We start from the raw sequence: 18,017 nt of genomic DNA on the forward strand, positions 1-18,017 counted from the left end.
GCAATGAACAAACATTTCTATCACTTTGAAGTGATTTTCTATTCATCCATTGGGACTGGGAGGGTAATTTTTCATTTTTGAATGTCAACGGCCATATCACGTAGAACGCACCTGGTCTCGTCAGCTCCCAGAAGTTAATTTACGTCGAGTCCCGTTAGTACTTGGAAGGGTGACCGCTTGGGAATACGGGATGTCGTTGGCGATGAATAGTTTGTTTTCAATAACAAATTTCTTGAAATTTTTTTTTCAATCACGATGGTAACCAGTCCAAATTCGTAGATAAAACATTTCAATGCCTTAGAGATAGGTTAAATTCATCTATAAGAATGATTCTGGATCAATTCCATTGAGAGTTTTTCAAAGTTTATCGCGTTTTTTAATCGCGATGGTTACCAGTCCAACTTCGTATATAAAAAATATCAATGGCATAGAGATAGGTTCAATTCATCTATTTGAATGATTCTGGATAAATTTCATTGCGAGTTTTTCAAAGTTTATCGCGCTTTTTTATTCGCGATGGTTACGAGTCCAAATTCAATGAACAAACATTTCTATCACTTTGAAGTGATTTTCTATTCATCCATTGGGACTGGGAGGGTAATTTTTCATTTTTGAATGTCAACGGCCATATCACGTAGAACGCACCTGGTCTCGTCAGCTCCCAGAAGTTAAGTTACGTCGAGTCCCGTTAGTACTTGGAAGGGTGACCGCTTGGGAATACGGGATGTCGTTGGCGATGAACAGTTTGTTTTCAATAACAAACTTCTTGAAATTTTTTTTCAATCACGATGGTTACCAGTCCAAATTCGTAGATAAAAAATTTCAATGCCTTAGAGATAGGTTCAATTCATCTATAAGAATGATTCTGGATCAATTCCATTGAGAGTTTTTCAAAGTTTATCGCGTTTTTTAATCGCGATGGTTACCAGTCCAAATTCGTAGATAAAAAATATCAATGGCATAGAGATAGGTTCAATTCATCTATTTGAATGATTCTGGATAAATTTCATTGCGAGTTTTTCAAAGTTTATCGCGCTTTTTTATTCGCGATGGTTACGAGTCCAAATTCAATGAACAAACATTTCTATCACTTTGAAGTGATTTTCTATTCATCCATTGGGACTGGGAGGGTAAATTTTCATTTTTGAATGTCAACGGCCATATCACGTAGAACGCACCTGGTCTCGTCAGCTCCCAGAAGTTAAGTTACGTCGAGTCCCGTTAGTACTTGGAAGGGTGACCGCTTGGGAATACGGGATGTCGTTGGCGATGAACAGTTTGTTTTCAATAACAAACTTCTTGAAATTTTTTTTCAATCACGATGGTTACCAGTCCAAATTCTTAGATAAAAAATTTCAATGGCATAGAGATAGGTTCAATTCATCTATTTGAATGATTCTGGATAAATTTCATTGCGAGTTTTTCAAAGTTTATCGCGCTTTTTTATTCGCGATGGTTACGAGTCCAAATTCAATGAACAAACATTTCTATCACTTTGAAGTGATTTTCTATTTATCCATTGGGACTGGGAGGGTAAATTTTCATTTTTGAATGTCAACGGCCATATCACGTAGAACGCACCTGGTCTCGTCAGCTCCCAGAAGTTAAGTTACGTCGAGTCCCGTTAGTACTTGGAAGGGTGACCGCTTGGGAATACGGGATGTCGTTGGCGATGAACAGTTTGTTTTCAATAACAAACTTCTTGAAATTTTTTTTCAATCACGATGGTTACCAGTCCAAATTCTTAGATAAAAAATTTCAATGGCATAGAGATAGGTTCAATTCATCTATTTGAATGATTCTGGATAAATTTCATTGCGAGTTTTTCAAAGTTTATCGCGCTTTTTTATTCGCGATGGTTACGAGTCCAAATTCAATGAACAAACATTTCTATCACTTTGAAGTGATTTTCTATTCATCCATTGGGACTGGGAGGGTAAATTTTCATTTTTGAATGTCAACGGCCATATCACGTAGAACGCACCTGGTCTCGTCAGCTCCCAGAAGTTAAGTTACGTCGAGTCCCGTTAGTACTTGGAAGGGTGACCGCTTGGGAATACGGGATGTCGTTGGCGATGAACAGTTTGTTTTCAATAACAAACTTCTTGAAATTTTTTTTCAATCACGATAATTACCAGTCCAAATTCGTAGATAAAAAATTTCAATGCCTTAGAGATAGGTTCAATTCATCTATAAGAATGATTCTGGATAAATTCCATTGAGAGTTTTTCAAAGTTTATCGCGTTTTTTAATCGCGATAGTTACCAGTCCAAATTCGTAGATCAAAAATATCAATGGCATAGAGATAGGTTCAATTCATCTATAGGAATGATTCTGGATAAATTTCATTGCGAGTTTTTCAAAGTTTATCGCGCTTTTTTATTCGCGATGGTTACGAGTCCAAATTCAATGAAAAAACATTTCTATCACTTTGAAGTGATTTTCTATTCATCCATTGGGACTGGGAGGGTAAATTTTCATTTTTGAATGTCAACGGCCATATCACGTAGAACGCACCTGGTCTCGTCAGCTCCCAGAAGTTAAGTTACGTCGAGTCCCGTTAGTACTTGGAAGGGTGACCGCTTGGGAATACGGGATGTCGTTGGCGATGAACAGTTTGTTTTCAATAACAAACTTCTTGAAATTTTTTTTCAATCACGATGGTTACCAGTCCAAATTCTTAGATAAAAAGTTTCAATGGCATAGAGATAGGTTCAATTCATCTATTTGAATGATTCTGGATAAATTTCATTGCGAGTTTTTCAAAGTTTATCGCGTTTTTTTATTCGCGATGGTTACGAGTCCAAATTCAATGAACAAACATTTCTATCACTTTGAAGTGATTTTCTATTCATCCATTGGGACTGGGAGGGTAAATTTTCATTTTTGAATGTCAACGGCCATATCACGTAGAACGCACCTGGTCTCGTCAGCTCCCAGAAGTTAAGTTACGTCGAGTCCCGTTAGTACTTGGAAGGGTGACCGCTTGGGAATACGGGATGTCGTTGGCGATGAACAGTTTGTTTTCAATAACAAACTTCTTGAAATTTTTTTCAATCACGATGGTTACCAGTCCAAATTCTTAGATAAAAAATTTCAATGGCATAGAGATAGGTTCAATTCATCTATTTGAATGATTCTGGATAAATTTCATTGCGAGTTTTTCAAAGTTTATCGCGCTTTTTTATTCGCGATGGTTACGAGTCCAAATTCAATGAACAAACATTTCTATCACTTTGAAGTGATTTTCTATTCATCCATTGGGACTGGGAGGGTAAATTTTCATTTTTGAATGTCAACGGCCATATCAAGTAGAACGCACCTGGTCTCGTCAGCTCCCAGAAGTTAAGTTACGTCGAGTCCCGTTAGTACTTGGAAGGGTGACCGCTTGGGAATACGGGATGTCGTTGGCGATGAACAGTTTGTTTTCAATAACAAACTTCTTGAAATTTTTTTTCAATCACGATGGTTACCAGTCCAAATTCTTAGATAAAAAATTTCAATGGCATAGAGATAGGTTCAATTCATCTATTTGAATGATTCTGGATAAATTTCATTGCGAGTTTTTCAAAGTTTATCGCGCTTTTTTATTCGCGATGGTTACGAGTCCAAATTCAATGAACAAACATTTCTATCACTTTGAAGTGATTTTCTATTCATCCATTGGGACTGGGAGGGTAAATTTTCATTTTTGAATGTCAACGGCCATATCAAGTAGAACGCACCTGGTCTCGTCAGCTCCCAGAAGTTAAGTTACGTCGAGTCCCGTTAGTACTTGGAAGGGTGACCGCTTGGGAATACGGGATGTCGTTGGCGATGAACAGTTTGTTTTCAATAACAAACTTCTTGAAATTTTTTTTCAATCACGATGGTTACCAGTCCAAATTCGTAGATAAAAAATTTCAATGCCTTAGAGATAGGTTCAATTCATCTATAAGAATGATTCTGGATCAATTCCATTGAGAGTTTTTCAAAGTTTATCGCGCTTTTTTATTCGCGATGGTTACGAGTCCAAATTCAATGAACAAACATTTCTATCACTTTGAAGTGATTTTCTATTCATCCATTGGGAATGGGAGGGTAAATTTTCATTTTTGAATGTCAACGGCCATATCACGTAGAACGCACCTGGTCTCGTCAGCTCCCAGAAGTTAAGTTACGTCGAGTCCCGTTAGTACTTGGAAGGGTGACCGCTTGGGAATACGGGATGTCGTTGGCGATGAACAGTTTGTTTTCAATAACAAACTTCTTGAAATTTTTTTTCAATCACGATGGTTACCAGTCCAAATTCTTAGATAAAAAATTTCAATGGCATAGAGATAGGTTCAATTCATCTATTTGAATGATTCTGGATAAATTTCATTGCGAGTTTTTCAAAGTTTATCGCGCTTTTTTATTCGCGATGGTTACGAGTCCAAATTCAATGAACAAACATTTCTATCACTTTGAAGTGATTTTCTATTCATCCATTGGGACTGGGAGGGTAAATTTTCATTTTTGAATGTCAACGGCCATATCACGTAGAACGCACCTGGTTTCGTCAGCTCCCAGAAGTTAAGTTACGTCGAGTCCCGTTAGTACTTGGAAGGGTGACCGCTTGGGAATACGGGATGTCGTTGGCGATGAACAGTTTGTTTTCAATAACAAACTTCTTGAAATTTTTTTTCAATCACGATAATTACCAGTCCAAATTCGTAGATAAAAAATTTCAATGCCTTAGAGATAGGTTAAATTCATCTATAAGAATGATTCTGGATCAATTCCATTGAGAGTTTTTCAAAGTTTATCGCGTTTTTTAATCGCGATGGTTACCAGTCCAAATTCGTAGATCAAAAATATCAATGGCATAGAGATAGGTTCAATTCATCTATAGGAATGATTCTGGATAAATTTCATTGCGAGTTTTTCAAAGTTTATCGCGCTTTTTTATTCGCGATGGTTACGAGTCCAAATTCAATGAAAAAACATTTCTATCACTTTGAAGTGATTTTCTATTCATCCATTGGGACTGGGAGGGTAAATTTTCATTTTTGAATGTCAACGGCCATATCACGTAGAACGCACCTGGTCTCGTCAGCTCCCAGAAGTTAAGTTACGTCGAGTCCCGTTAGTACTTGGAAGGGTGACCGCTTGGGAATACGGGATGTCGTTGGCGATGAACAGTTTGTTTTCAATAACAAACTTCTTGAAATTTTTTTTCAATCACGATGGTTACCAGTCCAAATTCTTAGATAAAAAATTTCAATGGCATAGAGATAGGTTCAATTCATCTATTTGAATGATTCTGGATAAATTTCATTGCGAGTTTTTCAAAGTTTATCGCGCTTTTTTATTCGCGATGGTTACGAGTCCAAATTCAATGAACAAACATTTCTATCACTTTGAAGTGATTTTCTATTCATCCATTGGGACTGGGAGGGTAAATTTTCATTTTTGAATGTCAACGGCCATATCACGTAGAACGCACCTGGTCTCGTCAGCTCCCAGAAGTTAAGTTACGTCGAGTCCCGTTAGTACTTGGAAGGGTGACCGCTTGGGAATACGGGATGTCGTTGGCGATGAACAGTTTGTTTTCAATAACAAACTTCTTGAAATTTTTTTTCAATCACGATGGTTACCAGTCCAAATTCTTAGATAAAAAATTTCAATGGCATAGAGATAGGTTCAATTCATCTATTTGAATGATTCTGGATAAATTTCATTGCGAGTTTTTCAAAGTTTATCGCGCTTTTTTATTCGCGATGGTTACGAGTCCAAATTCAATGAACAAACATTTCTATCACTTTGAAGTGATTTTCTATTCATCCATTGGGACTGGGAGGGTAAATTTTCATTTTTGAATGTCAACGGCCATATCACGTAGAACGCACCTGGTCTCGTCAGCTCCCAGAAGTTAAGTTACGTCGAGTCCCGTTAGTACTTGGAAGGGTGACCGCTTGGGAATACGGGATGTCGTTGGCGATGAACAGTTTGTTTTCAATAACAAACTTCTTGAAATTTTTTTTCAATCACGATGGTTACCAGTCCAAATTCGTAGATAAAAAATTTCAATGCCTTAGAGATAGGTTCAATTCATCTATAAGAATGATTCTGGATCAATTCCATTGAGAGTTTTTCAAAGTTTATCGCGCTTTTTTATTCGCGATGGTTACGAGTCCAAATTCAATGAACAAACATTTCTATCACTTTGAAGTGATTTTCTATTCATCCATTGGGAATGGGAGGGTAAATTTTCATTTTTGAATGTCAACGGCCATATCACGTAGAACGCACCTGGTCTCGTCAGCTCCCAGAAGTTAAGTTACGTCGAGTCCCGTTAGTACTTGGAAGGGTGACCGCTTGGGAATACGGGATGTCGTTGGCGATGAACAGTTTGTTTTCAATAACAAACTTCTTGAAATTTTTTTTCAATCACGATGGTTACCAGTCCAAATTCTTAGATAAAAAATTTCAATGGCATAGAGATAGGTTCAATTCATCTATTTGAATGATTCTGGATAAATTTCATTGCGAGTTTTTCAAAGTTTATCGCGCTTTTTTATTCGCGATGGTTACGAGTCCAAATTCAATGAACAAACATTTCTATCACTTTGAAGTGATTTTCTATTCATCCATTGGGAATGGGAGGGTAAATTTTCATTTTTGAATGTCAACGGCCATATCACGTAGAACGCACCTGGTCTCGTCAGCTCCCAGAAGTTAAGTTACGTCGAGTCCCGTTAGTACTTGGAAGGGTGACCGCTTGGGAATACGGGATGTCGTTGGCGATGAACAGTTTGTTTTCAATAACAAACTTCTTGAAATTTTTTTTCAATCACGATGGTTACCAGTCCAAATTCTTAGATAAAAAATTTCAATGGCATAGAGATAGGTTCAATTCATCTATTTGAATGATTCTGGATAAATTTCATTGCGAGTTTTTCAAAGTTTATCGCGCTTTTTTATTCGCGATGGTTACGAGTCCAAATTCAATGAACAAACATTTCTATCACTTTGAAGTGATTTTCTATTCATCCATTGGGACTGGGAGGGTAAATTTTCATTTTTGAATGTCAACGGCCATATCACGTAGAACGCACCTGGTTTCGTCAGCTCCCAGAAGTTAAGTTACGTCGAGTCCCGTTAGTACTTGGAAGGGTGACCGCTTGGGAATACGGGATGTCGTTGGCGATGAACAGTTTGTTTTCAATAACAAACTTCTTGAAATTTTTTTTCAATCACGATAATTACCAGTCCAAATTCGTAGATAAAAAATTTCAATGCCTTAGAGATAGGTTAAATTCATCTATAAGAATGATTCTGGATCAATTCCATTGAGAGTTTTTCAAAGTTTATCGCGTTTTTTAATCGCGATGGTTACCAGTCCAAATTCGTAGATCAAAAATATCAATGGCATAGAGATAGGTTCAATTCATCTATAGGAATGATTCTGGATAAATTTCATTGCGAGTTTTTCAAAGTTTATCGCGCTTTTTTATTCGCGATGGTTACGAGTCCAAATTCAATGAAAAAACATTTCTATCACTTTGAAGTGATTTTCTATTCATCCATTGGGACTGGGAGGGTAAATTTTCATTTTTGAATGTCAACGGCCATATCACGTAGAACGCACCTGGTCTCGTCAGCTCCCAGAAGTTAAGTTACGTCGAGTCCCGTTAGTACTTGGAAGGGTGACCGCTTGGGAATACGGGATGTCGTTGGCGATGAACAGTTTGTTTTCAATAACAAACTTCTTGAAATTTTTTTTCAATCACGATGGTTACCAGTCCAAATTCTTAGATAAAAAATTTCAATGGCATAGAGATAGGTTCAATTCATCTATTTGAATGATTCTGGATAAATTTCATTGCGAGTTTTTCAAAGTTTATCGCGCTTTTTTATTCGCGATGGTTACGAGTCCAAATTCAATGAACAAACATTTCTATCACTTTGAAGTGATTTTCTATTCATCCATTGGGACTGGGAGGGTAAATTTTCATTTTTGAATGTCAACGGCCATATCACGTAGAACGCACCTGGTCTCGTCAGCTCCCAGAAGTTAAGTTACGTCGAGTCCCGTTAGTACTTGGAAGGGTGACCGCTTGGGAATACGGGATGTCGTTGGCGATGAACAGTTTGTTTTCAATAACAAACTTCTTGAAATTTTTTTTCAATCACGATGGTTACCAGTCCAAATTCTTAGATAAAAAATTTCAATGGCATAGAGATAGGTTCAATTCATCTATTTGAATGATTCTGGATAAATTTCATTGCGAGTTTTTCAAAGTTTATCGCGCTTTTTTATTCGCGATGGTTACGAGTCCAAATTCAATGAACAAACATTTCTATCACTTTGAAGTGATTTTCTATTCATCCATTGGGACTGGGAGGGTAAATTTTCATTTTTGAATGTCAACGGCCATATCACGTAGAACGCACCTGGTCTCGTCAGCTCCCAGAAGTTAAGTTACGTCGAGTCCCGTTAGTACTTGGAAGGGTGACCGCTTGGGAATACGGGATGTCGTTGGCGATGAACAGTTTGTTTTCAATAACAAACTTCTTGAAATTTTTTTTCAATCACGATGGTTACCAGTCCAAATTCTTAGATAAAAAATTTCAATGGCATAGAGATAGGTTCAATTCATCTATTTGAATGATTCTGGATAAATTTCATTGCGAGTTTTTCAAAGTTTATCGCGCTTTTTTATTCGCGATGGTTACGAGTCCAAATTCAATGAACAAACATTTCTATCACTTTGAAGTGATTTTCTATTCATCCATTGGGACTGGGAGGGTAAATTTTCATTTTTGAATGTCAACGGCCATATCACGTAGAACGCACCTGGTCTCGTCAGCTCCCAGAAGTTAAGTTACGTCGAGTCCCGTTAGTACTTGGAAGGGTGACCGCTTGGGAATACGGGATGTCGTTGGCGATGAACAGTTTGTTTTCAATAACAAACTTCTTGAAATTTTTTTTCAATCACGATGGTTACCAGTCCAAATTCTTAGATAAAAAATTTCAATGGCATAGAGATAGGTTCAATTCATCTATTTGAATGATTCTGGATAAATTTCATTGCGAGTTTTTCAAAGTTTATCGCGCTTTTTTATTCGCGATGGTTACGAGTCCAAATTCAATGAACAAACATTTCTATCACTTTGAAGTGATTTTCTATTCATCCATTGGGACTGGGAGGGTAAATTTTCATTTTTGAATGTCAACGGCCATATCACGTAGAACGCACCTGGTCTCGTCAGCTCCCAGAAGTTAAGTTACGTCGAGTCCCGTTAGTACTTGGAAGGGTGACCGCTTGGGAATACGGGATGTCGTTGGCGATGAACAGTTTGTTTTCAATAACAAACTTCTTGAAATTTTTTTTCAATCACGATGGTTACCAGTCCAAATTCTTAGATAAAAAATTTCAATGGCATAGAGATAGGTTCAATTCATCTATTTGAATGATTCTGGATAAATTTCATTGCGAGTTTTTCAAAGTTTATCGCGCTTTTTTATTCGCGATGGTTACGAGTCCAAATTCAATGAACAAACATTTCTATCACTTTGAAGTGATTTTCTATTCATCCATTGGGACTGGGAGGGTAAATTTTCATTTTTGAATGTCAACGGCCATATCACGTAGAACGCACCTGGTCTTGTCAGCTCCCAGAAGTTAAGTTACGTCGAGTCCCGTTAGTACTTGAAAGGGTGACCGCTTGGGAATACGGGATGTCGTTGGCGATGAACAGTTTGTTTAAAATAAAAAAACTTCCTGAAATTTGTTTTCAATCACGATGGTTACCAGTCCAAATTCGTAGATAAAAAATTTCAATGCCTTAGAGATAGGTTCAATTCATCTATAAGAATGATTCTGGATCAATTCCATTGAGAGTTTTTCAAAGTTTATCGCGCTTTTTTATTCGCGATGGTTACGAGTCCAAATTCAATGAACAAACATTTCTATCACTTTGAAGTGATTTTCTATTCATCCATTGGGACTGGGAGGGTAAATTTTCATTTTTGAATGTCAACGGCCATATCACGTAGAACGCACCTGGTCTCGTCAGCTCCCAGAAGTTAAGTTACGTCGAGTCCCGTTAGTACTTGGAAGGGTGACCGCTTGGGAATACGGGATGTCGTTGGCGATGAACAGTTTGTTTTCAATAACAAACTTCTTGAAATTTTTTTTCAATCACGATGGTTACCAGTCCAAATTCTTAGATAAAAAATTTCAATGGCATAGAGATAGGTTCAATTCATCTATTTGAATGATTCTGGATAAATTTCATTGCGAGTTTTTCAAAGTTTATCGCGCTTTTTTATTCGCGATGGTTACGAGTCCAAATTCAATGAACAAACATTTCTATCATTTGAAGTGATTTTCTATTCATCCATTGGGACTGGGAGGGTAATTTTTCATTTTTGGATGTCAACGGCCATATCACGTAGAACGCACCTGGTCTCGTCAGCTCCCAGAAGTTAAGTTACGTCGAGTCCCGTTAGTACTTGGAAGGGTGACCGCTTGGGAATACGGGATGTCGTTGGCGATGAACAGTTTGTTTTCAATAACAAACTTCTTGAAATTTTTTTTCAATCACGATGGTTACCAGTCCAAATTCGTAGATAAAAAATTTCAATGCCTTAGAGATAGGTTCAATTCATCTATAAGAATGATTCTGGATCAATTCCATTGACAGTTTTTCAAAGTTTATCGCGTTTTTTAATCGCGATGGTTACCAGTCCAAATTCGTAGATCAAAAATATCAATGGCATAGAGATAGGTTCAATTCATCTATTTGAATGATTCTGGATAAATTTCATTGCGAGTTTTTCAAAGTTTATCGCGCTTTTTTATTCGCGATGGTTACAAGTCCAAATTCAATGAACAAACATTTCTATCACTTTGAAGTGATTTTCTATTCATCCATTGGGACTGGGAGGGTAAATTTTCATTTTTGAATGTCAACGGCCATATCACGTAGAACGCACCTGGTCTCGTCAGCTCCCAGAAGTTAAGTTACGTCGAGTCCCGTTAGTACTTGGAAGGGTGACCGCTTGGGAATACGGGATGTCGTTGGCGATGAACAGTTTGTTTTCAATAACAAACTTCTTGAAATTTTTTTTCAATCACGATGGTTACCAGTCCAAATTCTTAGATAAAAAATTTCAATGGCATAGAGATAGGTTCAATTCATCTATTTGAATGATTCTGGATAAATTTCATTGCGAGTTTTTCAAAGTTTATCGCGCTTTTTTATTCGCGATGGTTACGAGTCCAAATTCAATGAACAAACATTTCTATCACTTTGAAGTGATTTTCTATTCATCCATTGGGACTGGGAGGGTAAATTTTCATTTTTGAATGTCAACGGCCATATCACGTAGAACGCACCTGGTCTTGTCAGCTCCCAGAAGTTAAGTTACGTCGAGTCCCGTTAGTACTTGAAAGGGTGACCGCTTGGGAATACGGGATGTCGTTGGCGATGAACAGTTTGTTAAAAATAAAAAAAACTTCCTGAAATTTGTTTTCAATCACGATGGTTACCAGTCCAAATTCGTAGATAAAAAATTTCAATGCCTTAGAGATAGGTTCAATTCATCTATAAGAATGATTCTGGATCAATTCCATTGAGAGTTTTTCAAAGTTTATCGCGCTTTTTTATTCGCGATGGTTACGAGTCCAAATTCAATGAACAAACATTTCTATCACTTTGAAGTGATTTTCTATTCATCCATTGGGAATGGGAGGGTAATTTTTCATTTTTGAATGTCACCGGTATATCACGTAGAACGCACCTGGTCTCGTCAGCTCCCAGAAGTTAAGTTACGTCGAGTCCCGTTAGTACTTGGAAGGGTGACCGCTTGGGAATACGGGATGTCGTTGGCGATGAACAGTTTGTTTTCAATAACAAACTTCTTGAAATTTTTTTTCAATCACGATGGTTACCAGTCCAAATTCTTAGATAAAAAATTTCAATGGCATAGAGATAGGTTCAATTCATCTATTTGAATGATTCTGGATAAATTTCATTGCGAGTTTTTCAAAGTTTATCGCGCTTTTTTATTCGCGATGGTTACGAGTCCAAATTCAATGAACAAACATTTCTATCACTTTGAAGTGATTTTCTATTCATCCATTGGGACTGGGAGGGTAAATTTTCATTTTTGAATGTCAACGGCCATATCACGTAGAACGCACCTGGTCTTGTCAGCTCCCAGAAGTTAAGTTACGTCGAGTCCCGTTAGTACTTGAAAGGGTGACCGCTTGGGAATACGGGATGTCGTTGGCGATGAACAGTTTGTTTAAAATAAAAAAACTTCCTGAAATTTGTTTTCAATCACGATGGTTACCAGTCCAAATTCGTAGATAAAAAATTTCAATGCCTTAGAGATAGGTTCAATTCATCTATAAGAATGATTCTGGATCAATTCCATTGAGAGTTTTTCAAAGTTTATCGCGCTTTTTTATTCGCGATGGTTACGAGTCCAAATTCAATGAACAAACATTTCTATCACTTTGAAGTGATTTTCTATTCATCCATTGGGAATGGGAGGGTAATTTTTCATTTTTGAATGTCAACGGCCATATCACGTAGAACGCACCTGGTCTCGTCAGCTCCCAGAAGTTAAGTTACGTCGAGTCCCGTTAGTACTTGGAAGGGTGACCGCTTGGGAATACGGGATGTCGTTGGCGATGAACAGTTTGTTTTCAATAACAAACTTCTTGAAATTTTTTTTCAATCACGATGGTTACCAGTCCAAATTCTTAGATAAAAAATTTCAATGGCATAGAGATAGGTTCAATTCATCTATTTGAATGATTCTGGATAAATTTCATTGCGAGTTTTTCAAAGTTTATCGCGCTTTTTTATTCGCGATGGTTACGAGTCCAAATTCAATGAACAAACATTTCTATCCCTTTGAAGTGATTTTCTATTCATCCATTGGGATTGGGAGGGTAAATTTTCATTTTTGAATGTCAACGGCCATATCACGTAGAACGCACCTGGTTTCGTCAGCTCCCAGAAGTTAAGTTACGTCGAGTCCCGTTAGTACTTGGAAGGGTGACCGCTTGGGAATACGGGATGTCGTTGGCGATGAACAGTTTGTTTTCAATAACAAACTTCTTGAATTTTTTTTTCAATCACGATAATTACCAGTCCAAATTCGTAGATAAAAAATTTCAATGCCTTAGAGATAGGTTCAATTCATCTATAAGAATGATTCTGGATCAATTCCATTGAGAGTTTTTCAAAGTTTATCGCGTTTTTTAATCGCGATGGTTACCAGTCCAAATTCGTAGATCAAAAATATCAATGGCATAGAGATAGGTTCAATTCATCTATTTGAATGATTCTGGATAAATTTCATTGCGAGTTTTTCAAAGTTTATCGCGCTTTTTTATTCGCGATGGTTACGAGTCCAAATTCAATGAACAAACATTTCTATCACTTTGAAGTGATTTTCTATTCATCCATTGGGAATGGGAGGGTAATTTTTCATTTTTGAATGTCACCGGTATATCACGTAGAACGCACCTGGTCTCGTCAGCTCCCAGAAGTTAAGTTACGTCGAGTCCCGTTAGTACTTGGAAGGGTGACCGCTTGGGAATACGGGATGTCGTTGGCGATGAACAGTTTGTTTTCAATAACAAACTTCTTGAAATTTTTTTTCAATCACGATGGTTACCAGTCCAAATTCTTAGATAAAAAATTTCAATGGCATAGAGATAGGTTCAATTCATCTATTTGAATGATTCTGGATAAATTTCATTGCGAGTTTTTCAAAGTTTATCGCGCTTTTTTATTCGCGATGGTTACGAGTCCAAATTCAATGAACAAACATTTCTATCACTTTGAAGTGATTTTCTATTCATCCATTGGGACTGGGAGGGTAAATTTTCATTTTTGAATGTCAACGGCCATATCACGTAGAACGCACCTGGTCTTGTCAGCTCCCAGAAGTTAAGTTACGTCGAGTCCCGTTAGTACTTGAAAGGGTGACCGCTTGGGAATACGGGATGTCGTTGGCGATGAACAGTTTGTTTAAAATAAAAAAACTTCCTGAAATTTGTTTTCAATCACGATGGTTACCAGTCCAAATTCGTAGATAAAAAATTTCAATGCCTTAGAGATAGGTTCAATTCATCTATAAGAATGATTCTGGATCAATTCCATTGAGAGTTTTTCAAAGTTTATCGCGCTTTTTTATTCGCGATGGTTACGAGTCCAAATTCAATGAACAAACATTTCTATCACTTTGAAGTGATTTTCTATTCATCCATTGGGAATGGGAGGGTAATTTTTCATTTTTGAATGTCAACGGCCATATCACGTAGAACGCACCTGGTCTCGTCAGCTCCCAGAAGTTAAGTTACGTCGAGTCCCGTTAGTACTTGGAAGGGTGACCGCTTGGGAATACGGGATGTCGTTGGCGATGAACAGTTTGTTTTCAATAACAAACTTCTTGAAATTTTTTTTCAATCACGATGGTTACCAGTCCAAATTCTTAGATAAAAAATTTCAATGGCATAGAGATAGGTTCAATTCATCTATTTGAATGATTCTGGATAAATTTCATTGCGAGTTTTTCAAAGTTTATCGCGCTTTTTTATTCGCGATGGTTACGAGTCCAAATTCAATGAACAAACATTTCTATCACTTTGAAGTGATTTTCTATTCATCCATTGGGACTGGGAGGGTAAATTTTCATTTTTGAATGTCAACGGCCATATCACGTAGAACGCACCTGGTCTCGTCAGCTCCCAGAAGTTAAGTTACGTCGAGTCCCGTTAGTACTTGGAAGGGTGACCGCTTGGGAATACGGGATGTCGTTGGCGATGAACAGTTTGTTTTCAATAACAAACTTCTTGAAATTTTTTTTCAATCACGATGGTTACCAGTCCAAATTCTTAGATAAAAAATTTCAATGGCATAGAGATAGGTTCAATTCATCTATTTGAATGATTCTGGATAAATTTCATTGCGAGTTTTTCAAAGTTTATCGCGCTTTTTTATTCGCGATGGTTACGAGTCCAAATTCAATGAACAAACATTTCTATCCCTTTGAAGTGATTTTCTATTCATCCATTGGGACTGGGAGGGTAAATTTTCATTTTTGAATGTCAACGGCCATATCACGTAGAACGCACCTGGTTTCGTCAGCTCCCAGAAGTTAAGTTACGTCGAGTCCCGTTAGTACTTGGAAGGGTGACCGCTTGGGAATACGGGATGTCGTTGGCGATGAACAGTTTGTTTTCAATAACAAACTTCTTGAATTTTTTTTTCAATCACGATAATTACCAGTCCAAATTCGTAGATAAAAAATTTCAATGCCTTAGAGATAGGTTCAATTCATCTATAAGAATGATTCTGGATCAATTCCATTGAGAGTTTTTCAAAGTTTATCGCGTTTTTTAATCGCGATGGTTACCAGTCCAAATTCGTAGATCAAAAATATCAATGGCATAGAGATAGGTTCAATTCATCTATTTGAATGATTCTGGATAAATTTCATTGCGAGTTTTTCAAAGTTTATCGCGCTTTTTTATTCGCGATGGTTACGAGTCCAAATTCAATGAACAAACATTTCTATCACTTTGAAGTGATTTTCTATTCATCCATTGGGACTGGGAGGGTAAATTTTCATTTTTGAATGTCAACGGCCATATCACGTAGAACGCACCTGGTCTCGTCAGCTCCCAGAAGTTAAGTTACGTCGAGTCCCGTTAGTACTTGGAAGGGTGACCGCTTGGGAATACGGGATGTCGTTGGCGATGAACAGTTTGTTTTCAATAACAAACTTCTTGAAATTTTTTTTCAATCACGATGGTTACCAGTCCAAATTCTTAGATAAAAAATTTCAATGGCATAGAGATAGGTTCAATTCATCTATTTGAATGATTCTGGATAAATTTCATTGCGAGTTTTTCAAAGTTTATCGCGCTTTTTTATTCGCGATGGTTACGAGTCCAAATTCAATGAACAAACATTTCTATCACTTTGAAGTGATTTTCTATTCATCCATTGGGACTGGGAGGGTAAATTTTCATTTTTGAATGTCAACGGCCATATCACGTAGAACGCACCTGGTCTTGTCAGCTCCCAGAAGTTAAGTTACGTCGAGTCCCGTTAGTACTTGAAAGGGTGACCGCTTGGGAATACGGGATGTCGTTGGCGATGAACAGTTTGTTTAAAATAAAAAAACTTCCTGAAATTTGTTTTCAATCACGATGGTTACCAGTCCAAATTCGTAGATAAAAAATTTCAATGCCTTAGAGATAGGTTCAATTCATCTATAAGAATGATTCTGGATCAATTCCATTGAGAGTTTTTCAAAGTTTATCGCGCTTTTTTATTCGCGATGGTTACGAGTCCAAATTCAATGAACAAACATTTCTATCACTTTGAAGTGATTTTCTATTCATCCATTGGGAATGGGAGGGTAATTTTTCATTTTTGAATGTCAACGGCCATATCACGTAGAACGCACCTGGTCTCGTCAGCTCCCAGAAGTTAAGTTACGTCGAGTCCCGTTAGTACTTGGAAGGGTGACCGCTTGGGAATACGGGATGTCGTTGGCGATGAACAGTTTGTTTTCAATAACAAACTTCTTGAAATTTTTTTTCAATCACGATGGTTACCAGTCCAAATTCGTAGATAAAAAATTTCAATGCCTTAGAGATAGGTTCAATTCATCTATAAGAATGATTCTGGATCAATTCCATTGAGAGTTTTTCAAAGTTTATCGCGCTTTTTTATTCGCGATGGTTACGAGTCCAAATTCAATGAACAAACATTTCTATCACTTTGAAGTGATTTTCTATTCATCCATTGGGAATGGGAGGGTAATTTTTCATTTTTGAATGTCAACGGCCATATCACGTAGAACGCACCTGGTCTCGTCAGCTCCCAGAAGTTAAGTTACGTCGAGTCCCGTTAGTACTTGGAAGGGTGACCGCTTGGGAATACGGGATGTCGTTGGCGATGAACAGTTTGTTTTCAATAACAAACTTCTTGAAATTTTTTTTCAATCACGATGGTTACCAGTCCAAATTCTTAGATAAAAAATTTCAATGGCATAGAGATAGGTTCAATTCATCTATTTGAATGATTCTGGATAAATTTCATTGCGAGTTTTTCAAAGTTTATCGCGCTTTTTTATTCGCGATGGTTACGAGTCCAAATTCAATGAACAAACATTTCTATCCCTTTGAAGTGATTTTCTATTCATCCATTGGGACTGGGAGGGTAAATTTTCATTTTTGAATGTCAACGGCCATATCACGTAGAACGCACCTGGTTTCGTCAGCTCCCAGAAGTTAAGTTACGTCGAGTCCCGTTAGTACTTGGAAGGGTGACCGCTTGGGAATACGGGATGTCGTTGGCGATGAACAGTTTGTTTTCAATAACAAACTTCTTGAAATTTTTTTTCAATCACGATAATTACCAGTCCAAATTCGTAGATAAAAAATTTCAATGCCTTAGAGATAGGTTCAATTCATCTATAAGAATGATTCTGGATCAATTCCATTGAGAGTTTTTCAAAGTTTATCGCGTTTTTTAATCGCGATGGTTACCAGTCCAAATTCGTAGATCAAAAATATCAATGGCATAGAGATAGGTTCAATTCATCTATTTGAATGATTCTGGATAAATTTCATTGCGAGTTTTTCAAAGTTTATCGCGCTTTTTTATTCGCGATGGTTACGAGTCCAAATTCAATGAACAAACATTTCTATCACTTTGAAGTGATTTTCTATTCATCCATTGGGACTGGGAGGGTAAATTTTCATTTTTGAATGTCAACGGCCATATCACGTAGAACGCACCTGGTCTCGTCAGCTCCCAGAAGTTAAGTTACGTCGAGTCCCGTTAGTACTTGGAAGGGTGACCGCTTGGGAATACGGGATGTCGTTGGCGATGAACAGTTTGTTTTCAATAACAAACTTCTTGAAATTTTTTTTCAATCACGATGGTTACCAGTCCAAATTCTTAGATAAAAAATTTCAATGGCATAGAGATAGGTTCAATTCATCTAT

The 18,017-nt window shown here is 37.3% G+C and overlaps 42 pseudogenes; all 42 read left to right on the forward strand.

The window, feature by feature from the left end:
• Positions 1-83: 83 nt before the first annotated feature.
• Positions 84-202, forward strand: LOC124334349 (annotated as a pseudogene).
• A 415-nt stretch (positions 203-617) lies between these two features.
• On the forward strand, positions 618-736 carry LOC124330911 (annotated as a pseudogene).
• A 414-nt stretch (positions 737-1,150) lies between these two features.
• Positions 1,151-1,269, forward strand: LOC124330912 (annotated as a pseudogene).
• A 284-nt stretch (positions 1,270-1,553) lies between these two features.
• LOC124330913 lies at positions 1,554-1,672 on the forward strand (annotated as a pseudogene).
• A 284-nt stretch (positions 1,673-1,956) lies between these two features.
• Positions 1,957-2,075, forward strand: LOC124330915 (annotated as a pseudogene).
• Positions 2,076-2,489: 414 nt separating this feature from the next.
• On the forward strand, positions 2,490-2,608 carry LOC124330916 (annotated as a pseudogene).
• A 284-nt stretch (positions 2,609-2,892) lies between these two features.
• LOC124330917 lies at positions 2,893-3,011 on the forward strand (annotated as a pseudogene).
• A 283-nt stretch (positions 3,012-3,294) lies between these two features.
• On the forward strand, positions 3,295-3,413 carry LOC124335092 (annotated as a pseudogene).
• A 284-nt stretch (positions 3,414-3,697) lies between these two features.
• On the forward strand, positions 3,698-3,816 carry LOC124335093 (annotated as a pseudogene).
• Positions 3,817-4,100: 284 nt separating this feature from the next.
• LOC124330918 lies at positions 4,101-4,219 on the forward strand (annotated as a pseudogene).
• Positions 4,220-4,503: 284 nt separating this feature from the next.
• Positions 4,504-4,622, forward strand: LOC124334170 (annotated as a pseudogene).
• Positions 4,623-5,036: 414 nt separating this feature from the next.
• On the forward strand, positions 5,037-5,155 carry LOC124330919 (annotated as a pseudogene).
• Positions 5,156-5,439: 284 nt separating this feature from the next.
• Positions 5,440-5,558, forward strand: LOC124330920 (annotated as a pseudogene).
• A 284-nt stretch (positions 5,559-5,842) lies between these two features.
• LOC124330921 lies at positions 5,843-5,961 on the forward strand (annotated as a pseudogene).
• A 284-nt stretch (positions 5,962-6,245) lies between these two features.
• Positions 6,246-6,364, forward strand: LOC124330922 (annotated as a pseudogene).
• A 284-nt stretch (positions 6,365-6,648) lies between these two features.
• Positions 6,649-6,767, forward strand: LOC124330923 (annotated as a pseudogene).
• A 284-nt stretch (positions 6,768-7,051) lies between these two features.
• Positions 7,052-7,170, forward strand: LOC124334171 (annotated as a pseudogene).
• A 414-nt stretch (positions 7,171-7,584) lies between these two features.
• Positions 7,585-7,703, forward strand: LOC124330924 (annotated as a pseudogene).
• Positions 7,704-7,987: 284 nt separating this feature from the next.
• On the forward strand, positions 7,988-8,106 carry LOC124330926 (annotated as a pseudogene).
• A 284-nt stretch (positions 8,107-8,390) lies between these two features.
• On the forward strand, positions 8,391-8,509 carry LOC124330927 (annotated as a pseudogene).
• A 284-nt stretch (positions 8,510-8,793) lies between these two features.
• On the forward strand, positions 8,794-8,912 carry LOC124330928 (annotated as a pseudogene).
• A 284-nt stretch (positions 8,913-9,196) lies between these two features.
• Positions 9,197-9,315, forward strand: LOC124330929 (annotated as a pseudogene).
• A 284-nt stretch (positions 9,316-9,599) lies between these two features.
• Positions 9,600-9,718, forward strand: LOC124335584 (annotated as a pseudogene).
• A 285-nt stretch (positions 9,719-10,003) lies between these two features.
• On the forward strand, positions 10,004-10,122 carry LOC124330930 (annotated as a pseudogene).
• Positions 10,123-10,405: 283 nt separating this feature from the next.
• LOC124330931 lies at positions 10,406-10,524 on the forward strand (annotated as a pseudogene).
• A 414-nt stretch (positions 10,525-10,938) lies between these two features.
• Positions 10,939-11,057, forward strand: LOC124330933 (annotated as a pseudogene).
• A 284-nt stretch (positions 11,058-11,341) lies between these two features.
• Positions 11,342-11,460, forward strand: LOC124335585 (annotated as a pseudogene).
• A 286-nt stretch (positions 11,461-11,746) lies between these two features.
• Positions 11,747-11,864, forward strand: LOC124330379 (annotated as a pseudogene).
• Positions 11,865-12,148: 284 nt separating this feature from the next.
• On the forward strand, positions 12,149-12,267 carry LOC124335586 (annotated as a pseudogene).
• Positions 12,268-12,552: 285 nt separating this feature from the next.
• Positions 12,553-12,671, forward strand: LOC124330934 (annotated as a pseudogene).
• Positions 12,672-12,955: 284 nt separating this feature from the next.
• LOC124334172 lies at positions 12,956-13,074 on the forward strand (annotated as a pseudogene).
• Positions 13,075-13,488: 414 nt separating this feature from the next.
• On the forward strand, positions 13,489-13,606 carry LOC124330380 (annotated as a pseudogene).
• Positions 13,607-13,890: 284 nt separating this feature from the next.
• LOC124335587 lies at positions 13,891-14,009 on the forward strand (annotated as a pseudogene).
• A 285-nt stretch (positions 14,010-14,294) lies between these two features.
• LOC124330935 lies at positions 14,295-14,413 on the forward strand (annotated as a pseudogene).
• A 284-nt stretch (positions 14,414-14,697) lies between these two features.
• On the forward strand, positions 14,698-14,816 carry LOC124330936 (annotated as a pseudogene).
• Positions 14,817-15,100: 284 nt separating this feature from the next.
• Positions 15,101-15,219, forward strand: LOC124334174 (annotated as a pseudogene).
• Positions 15,220-15,633: 414 nt separating this feature from the next.
• LOC124330938 lies at positions 15,634-15,752 on the forward strand (annotated as a pseudogene).
• Positions 15,753-16,036: 284 nt separating this feature from the next.
• On the forward strand, positions 16,037-16,155 carry LOC124335589 (annotated as a pseudogene).
• Positions 16,156-16,440: 285 nt separating this feature from the next.
• Positions 16,441-16,559, forward strand: LOC124330939 (annotated as a pseudogene).
• A 284-nt stretch (positions 16,560-16,843) lies between these two features.
• On the forward strand, positions 16,844-16,962 carry LOC124330940 (annotated as a pseudogene).
• A 284-nt stretch (positions 16,963-17,246) lies between these two features.
• On the forward strand, positions 17,247-17,365 carry LOC124334175 (annotated as a pseudogene).
• Positions 17,366-17,779: 414 nt separating this feature from the next.
• Positions 17,780-17,898, forward strand: LOC124330941 (annotated as a pseudogene).
• The last annotated feature ends 119 nt before the right edge of the window (positions 17,899-18,017 follow it).

Source organism: Daphnia pulicaria, chromosome 3 (genome assembly GCF_021234035.1).
Source record: "Daphnia pulicaria isolate SC F1-1A chromosome 3, SC_F0-13Bv2, whole genome shotgun sequence".
Classification (NCBI taxonomy): domain Eukaryota; kingdom Metazoa; phylum Arthropoda; class Branchiopoda; order Diplostraca; family Daphniidae; genus Daphnia; species Daphnia pulicaria.